Source organism: Fistularia commersonii, chromosome 30 (genome assembly GCF_037954325.1).
Source record: "Fistularia commersonii isolate RoL2024-O1a breed Wild chromosome 30, RoL_Fcom_v1.0, whole genome shotgun sequence".
Classification (NCBI taxonomy): domain Eukaryota; kingdom Metazoa; phylum Chordata; class Actinopteri; order Syngnathiformes; family Fistulariidae; genus Fistularia; species Fistularia commersonii.
Genome location: NC_141313.1, coordinates 11,434,958 through 11,452,674, shown reverse-complemented (window position 1 = coordinate 11,452,674; position 17,717 = coordinate 11,434,958). Strand labels below are relative to the sequence as shown.

Here is a 17,717-nt window from a genome sequence, read left to right as displayed (position 1 = left end):
GTTAATACGACATGAAACCCTTCATTAGCTGTTCTGTAAACACACGGAAAAGCCTGTTCCAGGGTTATGAATGAATGAATGAATGAATGAATGAATGGCGTATTTTTCAGAAACAGCTAGATTTAAAAATGGCCAATCGCTTTGTTATACATTCCACAACGTCAGTTCTACTTTCCTTTTTTTATGATTGATGCTGTTTAAAAATACTAATCCCCAGATTCATTTTCACTTTTCATAAGCCGCATTAAATAACAGCAACCCCATTTCAAGACTTTAGAATTTAATTTAAGAATATTGTTTTTCGTCCGTGCCCTGTCTCCAAGAGGAGGGTTGATCCTGGACCGGTTAGTACGACGTACAATCATTCACCCTCATCCACATGTCAGAAACAGGATTATATACTGTAGTTAGTTTAGAAATGTAATAATATCACAATCGGGTCTTAAAAATGTAGTCATATAATTTGAGTTTTAAGATATTCTTATATGTAATACTAGAGCCTAAGATGTAGTTATATATGACAATTTCATTTTTAGAATATAATTGTACATAAGACATTTAATTATATAATTTTACATAATGATTAGAGTTTTGAAATCTAGTTATATACAATAATGAGATTTGACAACATATGCTTAATAATAATTGTATTTTTAAATACTCATATTTAGAATGTTTAATTCTTAAATTCATAATTATTATTATTTACTTATTTAGGGTTTTAAAATCAAGTGATCGAAGCTACTCATCAATAAAGCTGATCACATTTCATGTACATTTAACAGAGGATGATCTGGGATTGATTTCGATTGACCAAGCAGTTCGTTAGGAGTTGACTGATGGATCAGCTGGACCTTCATCTGTTGGGGAATAAAGGCTGGCGTTTGCGGGCGGCGTACGGCGAGTGTTGATCCTAGCAAACAGTAACATCTGGGTGTTTTGTGTTTTTTTTTTTTTTATTGTTTTTTTTTTTTTTTTTTTCTGAATTAAAAATTACTCCATCCGCGACAGATGCAGTGGGTATTTTATCCCCCCTCCTCCTCCCCCCCTCCGTTCCTCCGCATTATCCCGCTTCCTTGGCGGTGAACATCTTACTGCAGTATCCTTAAACGTCCCTGCCTGTGTCCTGAGCTGTCCTCTCCTTACCCAACATGCACTGCGGTGATCTGGAGCGTCCGCTGGAGGGTGGGCGCTCACTCCATCATCAGGGAGGGGCGGCGGGGCTGCGGATGCAATGTTGCTCCTCTTCATACGTTCACCTTCGCCGCTTTCACCCATAGCAGCGATTGTTTCGGTTTGATTTTTTTTCTCTCTCTTTGTCTTCTCTGGTTCTTCAAATCGTGTCCGTGAGATTGTAAAAACGGCGAGGAAAGAGCGCGTCGATGATGAAAGCAGGAGGGGGTGGCTCATTATCCTGGTGCGACCCTCACTCACGCTGTGTGTATGTGTGTGTGTGTGTGTGTGTGTCTGTGTGTGTGTGCATCAGCATGTGCATTGGTGTGATGATTGAAGGGTAAGACTGTGGTCAGAATACGCTGACACACACACACACAGGATGAATGCTTTCACATGTTTTGGCAGCCACTAATTCATTAATCCAGTGTGTGCCTTGCGCTCAAACCAACAAAGTACAAACATATTTGTTTTGTCTCCCGTCCATAAACAAAGAATGCAGATCCATATCAGTGTTCCTGCAGATTGTTCCGCAACTGCAGTTCCCTTCCCTCTGACGGCGGCAGGGAGCCGAGAGCACCATATTCAAGAGATGAAATGTGCCTCAAAGTGCTCCACTATTTTGGCATAAAATGAGGAAGACCCAGGATGCACCGGAGGGACGGTGTGTCCGGTGTGTCTCCCCAGGAAGAGCTGGACCAAGTGGGTGAGGGAGGTCCCCAAGAGATAGAAGATGTGTGTGTGTGTGTGTGTGTGTGTGTGTGTGTGTGTGTGTGTGTGTGTGTGTACGTATGTGTACGTCTTTGTCTTAAAAAAAAAGACAAAAAAAAAAAAAAACTAACCCCAGCTTACTGTTCTGTATATTTCCTGTGCATCTTGTATTGGCAAGCGTAATTTGCAGTGCTTATGTCCTCTATTGTAAGTCGCTTTGGATAAAAGCGTCTGCCAAATGTAATGTAAAAAGATGGCCAATACTGTAGAACACGCAAGAAAGAACCTTCAGCATTTAGCAGTGTATCATGGGTTAACCTCCATGAGGAGTCCGGGTGTAAAGTGAATGAGTCGGGTGTAAAACATCTCCGTTCAAGTCGTAGTTCCGTGGAAACAAAGAGGAGCTGTACTTTCTCACGCTCTGTGAAGAAACATCTCCCGTCCAACACTTCATGTTAAGGCTAAATTACTGGAATTTGCCTCCTGCAGTGGACTATGACCCGCTGATGTTGTCGCATTCTTACATAGGTTCGTCTGAACAGGAGGAAACGCAGTGAGACGTGTCCATAGAGGAAGGGTGGGGGGACTTCAAGGGTCTTCATCTTGAGTTTTAGGAAGACGGAAGAGCTAAACATGTAGTCTGATCCCCTACAAGTGTTTCCTGTGAGACGATAAGAGTGAGGAGTGACGAGACACTCATGGTGATGGACCAAGACAATCGCTTTGACTCCATAAAGCTCTCTTTATGTTCATACCAATAATATCCATTCTGATCTCCTTCAGGCTTTGGGCTTTTTAAAGAAGAAGTTAAAATTTAAAAATAATTATTTAATAATAATATTTTGAGCGGAGAACATCCCTTCCACCCTCCTCTCAGGCATCCCTCTTCTTGGGCTTCAATCAAGGTCCTGGGTTGACCCGGTTCCAGAAGCATCATCTGCGTTTGCATCGGATATCTCGTGAGATACGGCAGCGCTTCTTCTCTCCATGCTCATTTGTCCTACATAGCTTCCCCCGCCTGGTTGCCCTGCCTGCGAGGTACACTTACTGTAAACAGACATTTGGCCTTTCCCAGTCAGACCTTCTGAATAAAACATCTAAGAGTTCAAATTAAGGTCAGAGCTTCATACATTAGACAGAGGGGAGCGGCACAGCGATGCATAGATCAGCGCCTCTGCCTCTCAGCCAGAAGGTCTCTGGTTGGGTTACCACCAGAGTCTCCATGCTCTCCCCCGTGTCTATGTGGGGTTCTCTGGTTCAAGTCAAAATACGTGGGGTTCTCCAGTTCCAAACACATGCAGGAGGTTCATTGGAGACCCCAATTTGTCCATATGTTTGGATGAACAAGTGAATGGTTGGTTGTCAATGTGTGACCCCGTGATTGATCCAGGGTGAACCCCGACCCCTGCTGGAATCCAACCAGGAACCACCAGGGGTTTATTCGAGGGTTTTAATCGACAGACAGTGAAAAGACTTTGAACATCTCAAAACCTTGAAAACCTGCATTTGTCAGTAGCAAGAGTTCTCGTAGCTTCTCTTGTCCTGATGAGAATCCAAGCCACCGGAGACTTCACAACTCAACAAGCACCGTGACCTGACCGACGTAGAACCTTCACACATCTACATCTTCGACGAAACCCCACGGACATATTCTGATGAAATATCTCATTCAGCCGCTCCCTCTGAACTCTGAGCTCCATTGGAGTTTGACCAGTGCTTCCGGGTAGCCTCCTCCTCAGGAGGCTGGTACCGTACCCATATGTTTGGGGACGACAATTTCTTTCCCCTTTTGAAAACCAGCCTCCTCCACATCCTGTAGGCACTTTCTCAGCATCTGGTTCCAACGCTCTTTCTCCACACGTTTTCCAGACCTCGGCCAGTCTTTGGGGTTGATCACAAAACCAAAGCTATGGCCCACTACTGATGACAAACATATTTCTTTGCGGTGTGAGTCACTCTTTAAATCTGATAATGTCAGTTGTTGGACTGATGCAGATGTAGGCTTGCTCCCGTGGATATCGCTGGGTCTCTGTCGTCCGTCAGAAACGGTCAGGAACGCTATCGTTAAAGAGGCGGCGCCGCTCATAACGACCTTCTGCTTGGTGATGTTGCTCACCTGGCACATGAAGTGAACGTCTTAGTCTGAATCCAACTGGTCCCCGTGGCTCTATTCGGCACCACCTGAGTCAAGTTCTTCAGTTTGCCCCCAGATTCGGGCAAAGGTACTTTGCCGGCCCCAAAGGGTTCCGTCCCAATAAAGATCTTTATGGCAAAAGAGATCAAGAAGCTTGAGCTGACAGGAAGTCACAACTAGTTAGCAGTCTGACCTCGAATTGGTGGAGCAGCTTCTTGTTTCTGAGATGTTTGTGATGAGCCCACTGGAGAGATGCATTTGAAGCGGGATTCACCAGCATCGCCCTACTCTGTGGGGAGCTGGAGCTACACTGAATCTAATACCTGTGTCAACATATTGCCTCACAGTGTTAGTCTCCCTCTGTTTCTTTGTCTGAAGGTGATCAGAGTTCTGTTAATGTGAAGGAATGAAGAGCTCTTCAGTCGTCTTCGCTGTGCTCCTTCTTCGTAAGCATCTGCTGCGCGCCTGTATTGCAGTCCATCAAAACCTGCAGGAATGCATCTCATACTTAAGCATCCAAAACAATGATCATTTTTAGGGAGGAACAAAAAAAAAATGAGAAAACTCATTCTCCACTGTCATAATATTCCCTGCGAGGCTCGGGCTAGCTGCCACGCCATGTGTTTCGTCTTTGCAAACAAGCCAAGGTGGCTTGAGGTTCCTAGAAACCGCCTGGATTTTTTTTCCCATTTCATTTTACAAGTGTCCCAGCTCTTGTTTGGAAACCTTTCCTCCATATTTTTAAAAGTTCAGGCGAGAGGCAACGGGCTCACAAGCCTTTTGGGCTCCGTTTGGGCCATCTCCGATGTGTCCCGCAGTATACTTCCATCTGCACATTATTGTTGGATACTTTTGGACATGTTTTCCAGTATTCTCCAATGTCATTTAGAGCTTTAAGCATACCTTCAGAGTCAGTCTAGGAGTCCCCTCGGGGTTGGAACTCTGGCTGGGAGGGGCTCCTCTCCAATCAAGCCCAGTGTCGATGCTTTTGAATCTCTTCAGTGAAAGGTGCTGATCCCAGGACTTTCACATCCTTGCCTGGATGTGATGGACCGCCACATCTTTTTGTAGGTGCTTCAAAATGTTCCTAAAACAAAGGTGCATTGTTACGTGCAGTTCTGGATCTTGGCTGTTGCCCCGATCGGTTCATCAATTCACATGAGTCTTGTAAGAAAACAGCAAGATGATGAGAGTGGAACTCCTGAAAAGGTTTGGATTAATTCACAAACAGAAGAGCAAAGACTATGTTCAGGTTTAGTGTGATTAAACGGATCCGGTGACCTGCCAATTTCTATTTCCTATGTTTTGTTAAATTATTATTCTGGTATCTTTCCCAGATCATTTGATGAGGGGGAACACAAACACCTGGTTCATCACGTTGGTGTGTTCATCATGTCAGTGGCACAGAAGAAGCTGTGATTGGAGCCGCTGCCGCCCCGCCTCCTTCCTATTCGGGTTTCGGTTAATTTCAGCTTCCTTTTGTTTGAATCCTGCCAGCTTTTGTCTTCGCCCCGACTTCCCATTTACTCTTTCATTTATCAAGTCTGGGGATTCGTGTCTTTGCGTTGTCTCTTCGGCAGCAGGGTTTCTGCACTTGCATCATTATCCGAGTGTCTGGTGGAGCTTGATTTTGGACCTGGATGCGGCGGTGTCTGTTTGGCTGCCTCTAATGAGCAAACCATGCTACATCTTTGATTAGCAACCCTCCAACACTGAAAACTGACTCAGATATCACCGTCCCCCCGCAGAAATCTCTCCCGCCGCCATTGCAGCAGGCGTCGGCAGTGTCCCTGGACACGACTCATGACTGACACCCGTAATAAACAATTGAGTGATGAGACATTTACATTTTGCCTCCTCTTTCTAATGTCGGCTGTGCAGAGTGGGCGCAGAGACACAGCCACGCTCTGCAGATTATGTGTCCCTACGAAGCAGAGTTGTTTGTGATGATGCAACAGCAATGTATGCGGTTGTGTCATCTAAGAATGCTGCGACATCCAAGCAGAACAAATGATTTCCTTTCATCGTGAGAAAACAGGAAACAGTCACAAATGGACGTAGAGACGTCAAACCATCGCCCGCAACCTTTAACTTTCGGGGAAATTATGTTCAACCTTTCAAGAAGTTTGGCTGTCAGGGTGCCTTGAAGCAAGACATGAGACAGGGCTCGGTCTGGATGTCTGGTTTCTGGAGAAGTTCCACTTGAGAAGGACACACAGTTGATGTTCAAATCAAGACAGATATTCATTAAGCTGCATGAACTGTGAAAATAGTTTTCACCTGAGTGAATAATGCCATTTTGCTAAAATAAGCAAGACACTTGGAAGAAGAGAACTTATTCCCATTCATTCGGTGTGGTTCTCCTGCAGTCAGAGTCGTGAGGTGCTGGATTCTATCCCAGCTGTCATTGGCCTGAAGCTGGACCGTCACTGCACTGGGACACACACATATACTTACAACCATTCACCCTCTCATCCATGAACATGGAGCCCCCCCATAGAAAGTCCTGCTGTTGGAATCCAACTCGGGACTTTCTTGCCGGAGACAGAAGCCCTCGGCTTTGTCACTCATTAATTAAGACTTGCCGTAAAATGGAGTGGTCCCTTGCACCCATTTGTGACCTGAGTTGACTGTCATTCATTCATCGCCCGCAGAACCTTGAATTAAATGTGAACCGGGGTGTGAAAGGCGAAGAAACAACCCGGTCTTCCGAGTCAAATTTTTGTTTATGCAGGCGCTGATTCACAGCGGAGCTCGGTAAATAGTCGGACTCCGCCGTTAATGTGACCACCCGTGTTTTCAGCTTGTCATCCGGAGAGTTTCAGGGGAAAAAAAAAAAAGCAGGTACAGTAAAGAGCGCGGTCCGGACAGCGGGCAACACATGTGGTGAGAAAAGTTGTATTTTTAGTTGGAAATATATGAATGAATGCATCAGTGCGGTGGAGTCGACTTCCCGAAAAGGCAGCCAGGTAGAATTTCCTGGCCGTCTGGCGTCGGAGCAGCAGCGCAATTCCTGACGTTTGTCCCAATCACAAACCATGAAGTCCAGTCCGGTCAGAAAGGAGCTCTGCTCAGTGCTCGGCATACTCCAGGGATTTCGCTTTTCTCAACAAAACCGACTCTGAGGTGTGACTGGAGGTGAGGATTGACTGACTGCGGCGATGCAGCCGGGCAGTCCTGGGTCAGAATGTGCCCGGACCCTCAGGGGGGATTTGAGATGTTTCTCGGATGTCTTTGTGGGTTCTTTTCGTTTCTCGAGAGCTCGAAAGGCCATGAGGGGAAACACTTAGCTTCTGGCCACCTGTTGGAAACCCCGCAGATAATGAACCGATGAGAAGATGTAGTCAAGTCAATTTTTTTAGCTTGTGAACCTGATCTGAAGCTGCTGACTGGAGAGGGGTCCAGCTGGACGCTCACCACCTGCAGGACCTGTTCCATGCCGAGACACTGGTTCCAGTGGTCTTTGAGAGAACTTAACCTCGCAGCTGTTTTGTAAGGGACCTCCGGATTTTGCTGTACTTTCAAAAATGGAGCGGACCAGACCAGACATTGCACCATATTCTTAAACTGCATAAGATCTCAGCTTCACTCCTAGAAATCTCCTTAGACCTTCTCACGGTTTGTGTTCCTCTGTTTTTGCTGGCTTGCTTTTCATCATTGGTGCAGGTTTTCATTTTTTTTTTTTTTTTTGTTACTCCAGAGTGGATGAATCTGATTATTGCGCGCCATGTGTCCAGGTCCTATTTCTTCAAGCGTTCAGATCCAGATGCTTATCAGTGCTTTTCCTCGGTAATTTTTCCTGAGATTTGAGCCGGTCTGAAGCGGAGTGAGTGCACGTGTTTATCAGAAAACCTTCCGAGCTGGCGCTGGTCAATCTACCATAATGCATTCACACGAGTATCTGTTATTTAGGCCGTGTGGAATCTTTACTTGATTGCTGAGAACTGGGTTAGCTTAGCGCATAGCGGGGCAGTTGGAGGGCCCGCCTGTTTTAACAGGTTGAGCAGGATGACTAGGCGAGCGCTCTGGAACATCATGCCCTTTGTCTGCTCCTATCTGATTGGACGGGATAGAACACACAACACATTGATGTAGTGTCGGGAACATTTTGTTACCCGAGCAGCGTTTAGGTATGTCAGGTGCCCGAAGCGTAACAGTCGCGGCTCTGCAGAGGCAGCGCGGTTAACAAGGGGATAGAGGCTGCTTTCACAGTGGAGGGATGATCCCCCAGAGCTGTCCGAGGACCCAGGCGCGGAGCTGCAAGCTAATAATAGCAAAACGCAGTTTCCTGCTTTGTTCGGCGGCAATCGAGAGTCGAAATCAGCTCGTCGATTTCCTTCAAGGCGACGAGCCTGCCGAGAGTGTTTCCCAGATTGGCCTTCACTCCCGGGGAACAGCAGACCCCCCACTAAAAATTATTTTTATTGAGTATTTCTTCAGTCGGAGCCATTCATGGTTTCAGCTCCGGTGGAGGGAGGAGGGCGCGGGAATGCGTGCTGTCAAATATAACTGAAATCTCCATGGAAACTGACAAAGTGTATTAGTGGCTGCTTTTTTTTTTTTTTCAACCCAAACTGTCTCTCTCAAACTCACTTCCTTTTCGTCTTTATGAGATACAAACAATGAGTGAGTCATGTGATCGTAGCCTCAGAAATACCCAGGCGGCGGCTGGTTGCTGGGAGATACCGTTATTTTCTGTATTTGTCAGGAAAAAGAACCCGACAAAGCAAAGGATTTGTTTGGTTTCTGTGGATTTGGAGCAGCTTCACACACACAAACACACACACACACACACACATTTATAGTCATACACACACACACACACACTTATATATGTATATAAGTGGTTTGCACTTCCTCTACACAGTCAGAAAGTCCCTGATTGAATTCCCGCAGGGTTCCCTCCTGTGTGGATGGTCCTCCATGTTCTCCCCGTGTCTGCGTGGGGTTCCTGACAATTCTCCTGGTTCCTCCCTCAGTCCAAACACGTGCAGAGGTTCATTGGAGAATATCTTCATGTCTCTGTTTGACACATGAATGAAAGGGTGAGCTGAAGCCATGGACCGCTTCATTCATTCAATGTACATCATCAATATGACAATATATGTTATTCTCCAAGGATCCACAGAGTTTGAGGAGCTGATGGTCTCCTAGCGTCTGCTGAAAAAGACCTGTGGATCAGTCGGAACCTGTGAGCTCCATGAAGACGAAAGAAACTCGTCTGAGTTTCTTCAGATCTTGGTTTGACGTGGTCAGTGGACGCTCTCCCGCCAGATCCACCTTCAGGATCTCCTCTTCACATTACAGTATGTGGAGATCAAATCCAAAACAGTGAGGTCTGATCTTGTATTCTATCTGAAAAAAGCGCAGGAGGAGCTCTGCACAGATCATGCAGGAAGGAGAACATCCAAATTAGCCTCTGATTATGAGTAATGACCGTCCACAGGAGAGATGCTGTATCAGCAGCTCCATCCTGCCGCTGATTTCCATTCGTGGACTTCTGTTCTTCAACGCGTCCCTGGAGATATGAAGCTCACGAGCAGGAGAGCTTCTGATTCGCTGCCATTTCCTTCTATACTGTCGCTTCCCTGCAAACATGAGGAACGCTCGGAGAAACTCCAAGAAGTTTGAACCCCAACGAAGATGTGAAAGCAAGAGGAGCGCTTCTGCTGGGGAGCTGAATGCGGCCTTCACCAGATGTTAAGGACTTTGGAAACCCCGGAATTGTCTTTGAAACCAAGCAGCTGCTGCAAGGTTCTAAGCAGCCACAGTGTGAAGGACATTCTGCATCTCCCACCGACACGCAGGACGTAAGAACCCCAGAATATTGTCAAATGCAATTGCAGGAGACATGTTGGATACACCTCCTTTATTCATTCATTCATTCATTCATTCATTCATGTATTCTGGAGCCTCTCCGCGCTTTGATTGGCCGAGAGGCACTGTTAGCCCCTGGACGCACATGGGCACATTCACCCTCATTCACACGTCATCCAGAAACACAACCGTTCACCCTCTCATTCACACAATTGAGGGTCTCCAATGAACCTCCTGCATGTGTTTGGACACCAGATGGTCTTGTTAGCACCTTGCATAGCAGCTTTGCCGCCATCAGCGTGTGTGTGTGTGCGTGTGTGTGCGTGTGTGTGTTTGTTTGTCAGCGGATGCAGGAAAGAATCACAGAAAAACTTTATTTCACAATGAACTTGTGACTGTTTGAAAAGCCGTCCTTGGATAAATGCTTAATTCCATGGCAACGGGGCTGCACTGCTTTCCAGCCCTTCTGGGGACTCGGTTTTTCCCAGCTGTGATTTCGGTCATGGCTGCCTGTGAGACTGACACGCCTCCGTGTGTTTGTGTCTGTGTGTGTGTGTGTTTGTTGTCGTAGGTGTCGCTCTCAGGGGGCCCAGCAGCTCCTCAGCCCAGCCTGCAGTCAGACTTCACCACTTCCTCTGGTAAGAGCTTCATGTTGCTCAACTCCGCGCAGCCAGAGCCGCGGAGCTTGCAGAATGCAAATACACCGTGTTCTGTCTGCAGGCCCTCCCTGCTGGGGCTCCCTCTGAACACACACACACACACACACACACACACACACACACACACACACACACACACACACACATACTCTCTCTCTCTCGTGCATGAATTCTCTAGCTGTTCCGAGTCATGCTAACAACTTTTAGAAGACGCATCAGAGATCCACCCGAGCACCAATCAGCTGTGTTGTTTTTGTTCCTGTTCCATTTTGTTTGTTTCTGTTTTTAGTTTGCTTATCATGGATCTTCACATATACACACACGCACGCGCACAGGGAAACAGCCGACGTACAGCTGCAGGGTTAGCCAACATGCCCACAGCGCTGAGTAGCAGCATGTTCCTTATTTTCTTATTTTCTGTGTCCAGAATGTTTTTGTACCCTTGTTCTTATTTAATTTACAATTTCTTGTTTCACTTACTTTGATTTATGTGACTTACCTTGATGATGATGTTCTGTTTCTTCTTGTTCTTGTTTAGTCGAGCAACTCAACTAAATTATACCTAGAAGGTGCAATAAATATTTTAGACAACTGAAAATATTACAGGCGGCAGGGTGGCGCTGTGGTTAGCTTCTCCTCCCAGCCAGCAGGTCTCTGCTTGTGTTCCTTTCTGTGTGGAGCCTCCATGTTCTGCCGGGGGTACTCGGGGTTCTCCGGGTTCTTCCCATACTGGACACATGGTCCAGACGTGTGAATGAAGGTGAATGTACGTCTGTATATGTGGCCCTGTGAACGTCTGGTCCAGGGTGAACCTGCCTCTCACCTGAATGACGGCAGGGATAGGCTCCGCCCCCACGGCTTAAGTGGTATGAATGAATGGAATTATCACCGCTTGCACCAGTTATTATTGGACCGGTTGCTACCTAATTCCCTTCCATAGAGGATGACCCTGCCGAGGATCTCACTCCAGGAACATTTCCCTTGAGCTTTGGCCCGAAGCTTTGCAGCAGAAACACAAACCCATCCATTTTAAAGCACTTTTGTGCTCGTGGTTGTTTTCTGGGTATTTTCACTCATTTTCCCGTCAGAGTGAAGGCTAGGCAACCTTTTCAAAGGCACCACTCCCTCCCCCAGTGTTCGTATCTTCACCCATTCAAAGTGCATATGGTAAATAGATTCCTGACTTAGATGTGTGGAGAATAGAGCTTTTATCAAGGTTGGAAGCGGATCGCAATCTTCCTCTGAGAGAGAAAGCACCGGTTCCAGTGGAAGTGTGTTTATTGTGCAGCAATGTCTCTAACACAGTAACACCCAGCCTCCGTCTACCGAGTCCGCATCCTCCTGTGAGCTGAGGGCGCCGCCGTTTTCTGGGAGGGCGAGTCCGCCGCCGAAGCTGGTGTCCTCTTGGTCCGAGTCCATGGATTCAGCCTGGGCTCCGTCGGTTTCCGCGCTTACGTCCATCAGCGGCTGCTGCTGTGGCGGCGGCGGCTGGCACGGGGCCGGGTCGCCATCGGGCGGCGGGAGTAGGCTGCCCACTGCCGTGTTGACCAGGCGACCCACAAGGTAGCACAGGTGGAGGATCGGCATCCTGCCGCCGCAGAGCCGAGGCGATCGATCCGATCCGGGCGTTGAATTCAATCGGTCCGCTTCCTCCACGCGTCCCCTCCTTAGCGGTTGCCATCCATGTAGCTGAGACGGCCCCGAGGGCCCCAGAGGGGCCTTATATATTTCTACGTGATCCTTTCCAGCGGGAGACCCGGGCTGTGATGCATCACGACCAACTGTGAACACGGGACGCACTTTCATCGAGACCGGGATGTTGTGATGTCACACAGGGAGGAGCTAGCTTAGCACAGTGCTACTGGTGCGCTGTGGCGGTGGGAAGCTGTGATGTCCGTCGCCATTCTTGTAATACGTGGACGGAAATGCGCCGAATCCCTGGTTAACAGCGTGCCTTCTCGAGTCTGGCGGCTCACAGCAGACGGAGGCGGAGGTCTGTGAAGAGGGCGGCCATGACAGCTCGCTTTGGCAGCGATGTCACTGAGAAGGTAGCGCAAAGAAGAAGCTCCAATGTCCCGATCGGGCAAACCGTTGAAGGCGGGGCCACCACCCCGCACTCCAACTTTTGCCCCAATTGTACTTCACCCCGAGCGCTTCGGTGGCGTCATCCGGTCCGTGCCATCTGCTGCCGAGAGCAGAAGGCGGTTTTAAAAAGAAGCAGCTGTGTCGTCGGCCTTCACTCCTTCCCCGCTGCTTTTAAAAGCCTGGTTGTTATTGAGTGACTCTGCGTTGCTGTTGACGGCAGCCATTAATGACCCGCAGAGAAGTGTCTGTCGCGGCTTCAACTACAGCAGCGGTTTCGTCTCCTCAACTCCAAACGGCGAGGCTGCGCCGCTCGCAAGTTGCGTCCAACCGCCACAAGGCCATGTCAGATCAGCGTGAGCGCTATAAAAAGAACAAAATGCAAATCTTTGCCCTTCAGGGCTGCTCGCCGGGAACTCAACTCGCCGCCATCTGTCACCTTTTTCGAAGCCGGGAATGACACGGCCGTGAATGGCGTCAAATTAACAGCGAGCAGAAGTTATTTGGTGGATGCGCTTCATGTGCGAGCCTGTTGAACCCCTCCTCTCTTAGCTGTCAGGTTGAAGGTTCATCTGTGTTTGAGGTTCCTTCAAATGATTGAAATGAAGCCTGAGGCAGAAACAGACTCCAGATAAGGATCCACTTGTTTTGGCTCCTGTAGGTCACATCCTGGGTGGTAGATACATCCAGATGTTTGCAGGCGTTTAGACTCGGCAGAAAACCCGCCGTGGGGTTTTAAACACTTACCAAGGTTTGATGTCATGGGAAAAGTTTTTCTTTTGTATGTCGGGCGGCACATTGATGCAGCGGTTAGCGTGTCCCCCTTAGCCAGAAAGCCCCCGGTTAGATTCCCTTCGAGGCCTCTCCTGAGTGCAGGATTAGCGTTACAGACAATAAATGAAAGTCTCTGCTGCTGTGCAATCCGATAATGTCATCCTCCATCCATCTTGGAGTCTCCTGGGAGTTCTCCGATGGGTTGCGTGGTGTTTCGTGAAGTGGTTCACGGCTCGTCCAGGAGGCCTTCCGTGAACCGTAGCCTCGGAGGAAGCAATGTCAAATATCCATGAGGTGGCATCGTCTCTAATCCCGTCTTCAGCCACTCCTGGATGATCTGATTTGAAACTCTTCCAATGAGCGGGACATCCACTCGGTGATAGACGGTGACTGACCATAGCTTTAAATGATCGGGTGGAAGAGGAAGATGCGTCGGAGATGCAGAACTCACTGCAATTCGGTTCGGTTTGAAATCGGCACACAGAAATGAAAACTTGTCAAAAGCTTCTCATTGTGACAGCCGCACTTGAATTTCTTCACCTGAAGACGAGGAAATTCAAGTCCGGTTGTCACGTCGAGAAGGTTTTGCCGACATTTCACCATGACCTGGATGACAGACGACCTCCACGGACGTGGAAGTGAAAGGTTTTCCCGGCCAGTGTGCAACGTGATCCGGAGTCACTCGGTTGATTCCACTATCAGCTTGACTTCTTCAATGAAAACAACATCTGCTGTCTTCCCCTGGTCGTCTGCGTGCCGAGCCCGGGCCTGGATCGTGTTGCCATCGGCCGGCCTATTAAATGAAGTATTAAACAGCGGAGCCGCACTGGGCAAGCGGCGGATCTCGAATCCGGTCTTATCTGAATGTCATCGAGACAGATGCGAATCAGCAGCTACTGTTTCCAGGCAGTTATCGACGGACGGGCCGCCGTGACATTTAACCACAATGCACCGCTGCCCTTTCGGGTTTTGGGAAAACAAGTGTACGGTATTTATTTTAGGAAGCCATATTTGCATTTTCGGCGAAGCTGTTTATGGTAACGACACAGACACAGCCCCCGAAAAGCAGGTGTGACAGGTTCCTGAAAGGTTGAGTGAAGATTATCTGAGGAGAACGTTGTTGACATCAGTCCAACTGACTTATGGCAGATAAAAACATCAGACTCTCCGATTGTTTGCCAGCCGTGAAGGTGATGCACCTGTGGATCTTGATGGCCCTAAATCGAGAACGTTTCCAGACGCAGGACTTGGAGGGACATGGTTGTCCTCCAGGAGGGAGATGTCTTTTTTTGGTGACTACTGTCCAATATGTCTGGAATATCTTCATGTCTTCTCTTCTCCTATGGGCTGCTCACCTTCCTCCACCTGCCTCCAAGCAGGCAGCATGTTGGTGCAGCAGTTAGCCTCTCCCCCTCAGCTAGAAGGTCGGAGTCTCCATGTTCTCCGTGTGTCTGCGTGGGGTTCCTCAGGGTTCTCCGGGTTCCTCCAACAGTCCAAACATATGCAGGAGGTTCTTTGGAGACCCTCCGTTGTCCAGACGTGTGAATGAGAGACTGAATGGTTGGATGTCTCCATTTGTGGCCCTGTGATTGGCCGGTCCAGGGTGAAGCCCGCACAATCACAGCTGAGATACGCTCCGGCCCGACTGCTGTCGATGATGAATGGATAGATTAGATGGGAAAACTATGAGAATGGGAATGAAATTACCCAACGAGTTAATTTAGTGGATTTGAAAAACCAAATAGCATTTGCTGCTATCATGAGGTGGATCCACAGGATCAGTTTGTGTCATTTGATCCAATCATTGGCACGAAATAAGAGCATCGTTGTGGAACGAGGCCGACATCCACATGCTGATGGAGCGGCTCCGTGAACCTGTGCTCTCCTTATGGACGCTTTGTTCACGGGGACAGAGAAGGAGGGACCAGTTCATTAGGCATATATGGGAGTTATTTTGCAGGGCTGAGTTGGCAACAGTAAATCTGTTCAGTAAAGGTTCCACAGTAAAAGGGTTAGATAACAGCAAAGGTTAAGATAACACTCAGTGAGATACGTCCCCCTCCGTCGAGGGTTCAAAGTCGAGCACACAGAAAGTAAAAGTGCCAGGAGACACAAACCAAAATGTATTTAGGAGGATCCGGCGTATCGGAGCAGACCTTTTCTGGGGTTGGACCATGTCCTCGAACTCTGTGCCATCGGAGGGGCTTCTCTCCGCCGCTTGGAAACGGCTTTGTTTACCCAGATGAGTGTTCAAACTCCAGCGGCCCGCGGAGTTCGGAGCTTTGCTCCAGAGATTACGCAACGCCGGTTAGAGTCGCTCTGAAGCTAAAGTTCAGGTCTCTGACCATACATGTCAGAGAAGTCTCTGCTTTTAGGTGCAGAGAAGGATATGTGTAATACTGTATGTCTATTCATATTTATTCTGCATCTTTACCATTAACTGCCTTATGTTGCCACTATCATGATCTACAACAGGGTTTCCTAACCTTTTTTTAGCCACAACACATATTTTACATTGGAAAAATCACACGGCAAACCAGCAGATAAATATGTTCAAAACGTTTTTAATGAAATAGAATAGTCTCAGGCAATTTCTTTAACGGTGCCACGGCTGAGCATTTCTTGCAGTATTAATGCAGTGTTTGGATTTAGCCATGAGCTCAGCAACTTTGTCGCTCCTTTTTGGAGCTTTCTCACTCATCCCGGTGGTTTTCTTCAACAACACTCCCGCTTTCTCGATCTGTTTATGCACATGAACCGTGTTCTTATCTTGAAGTGAAGGCTGTGTAGTTTGGAGATGGAGTTTAAGTTTGCTTGGACCCGTGGCTCTGTTGGACGGCTTTTGCCCGAGTCTGCTCGGCTGGTTCCCCAGTAAAAGTGAATCCAAACGCAATCGAACTTTTATTGTATCGTCTTGAGCGCGCCTTTTTTACTTGCTACTCATACTCGGGCCTTCATTTGACTCAGAATGTTCTTCAGGACCAGAGGGTCCTGATTGAAATCAAATATTTCTCCATTGCATATCAATGCTGCTGTCTCACTGGAAGCATTACTAATGACTCGGACAGCAGGTAGATCCACAGCTTCATTCACCACCTGTGGCCTCCTAGTTTAAGTGCATTTCATTGTTCTGCTTGTCACTGCATGCTGCCCACATAGATAGATGTACCAAGCACAGTATTGGCATTGAATAAAGCAGGTGAAAGTGGGCATTTTTCCAGTGGTTGGGAAACCTTGGCCAACACATTTATTTGTCCATTCCTTTTCACTGTCAAATGTAACATCAGTATAAGGAAAAACAATAGTCATCCTCAGCAGAAATCAAACTGTTGAGTCCTCGACGTCGTCAAGTCGTGCTACATCACTGCGTGTTTTGATTGGTACCTTGGTAGCCGTGGTTCCAGATGGGGCGTCACATGTAGTGCTTGCAGAGACAGATTCATTTCATATTTGATATGCCGTATTTTCATGACCATAAGGCGCACCGTACTAAAAGTCTCACTTATGTGTGGCATTACTGTATTTAACACACACATAAGGCGCACCTGATTATAGGGCGCGGGTTTTATATACAATCCACGCCCACACTTCCCCCTTTAACGTTCTCATGGTGTCCTCTACTGCGTCCGCCTTTCAACAATACACACACAAAGCATACATGTGTACGTATTTAAAAATAGAGCAGGAGCATAACTGAGTTTGGTATTGACATTTTTTACTGGTAATTGTCATCAATTGAACCCATCGAAGTCCTCATCCTCTGTTTCTGATTTGAACAGCTGCGCTAAATCTCTATCAAACATGCCGGGGTCACTTTCTTCACTGTCAGAGTTGCTTTCCGTGCCACGCGGCTACTCCGAAATGATGCCGGCTTTTGCGAAAACTCGAACAACAGTGCCGGCAGACACGTTAGCCCAAGCATCTACAATCCATTCCCAAATTGTGTCGTACCTCGCCCGCCGCTGCCTTCCACTCTTTGTGAAACCGTGGTCTCCAAGAAGACTTTTCGTACCACGTTGTTTGTATTGCTACTGTGCTGGTCCCCTTCTTCTCCACAGTGTGACTCAGCGGGATGTCGAAAGTGAGCGGCACCTCGTCCATGTTGGTGATGTGGCTGGACTGGATGTGTTTGTCGGCCATGTTTTCAGGGTTGTTAAAACCTCGATGTTCTGCATAACGCACATACCCGTTCTTAAAATACAATCAACGCCCACACTTCCCCCTTTATTGTTCTCATGGTGTTCTCTACTACGTCTGCCTCACAACAACAACACACACAGGGCGCGCTGCACTATACGGCGCGCCGCTCATTTTGAAGAAAATCAAAGACTTTTATGTTCGCCTTACAGTCGTGAAAATACGATGAA

The 17,717-nt window shown here is 47.7% G+C and overlaps 1 protein-coding gene across 5 annotated transcripts in view; it reads left to right on the top strand.

Annotated features, from left to right (window-relative positions):
* The window catches only part of thrb (thyroid hormone receptor beta), a 91,609-nt gene that overhangs the window by 41,271 nt on the left and 32,621 nt on the right, over window positions 1–17,717 (top strand). For 2 of the 5 annotated variants that reach the window (XM_086177875.1, XM_086177874.1), the window contains exon 2: window positions 10,407–10,473. The exons of the other annotated variants lie outside the window; for them this stretch is intronic. The gene's annotated coding sequence lies outside the window, so the exon portion shown is untranslated. The remainder of the gene's footprint in view (window positions 1–10,406; window positions 10,474–17,717) is intronic. 5 annotated transcript variants of the gene reach the window in all.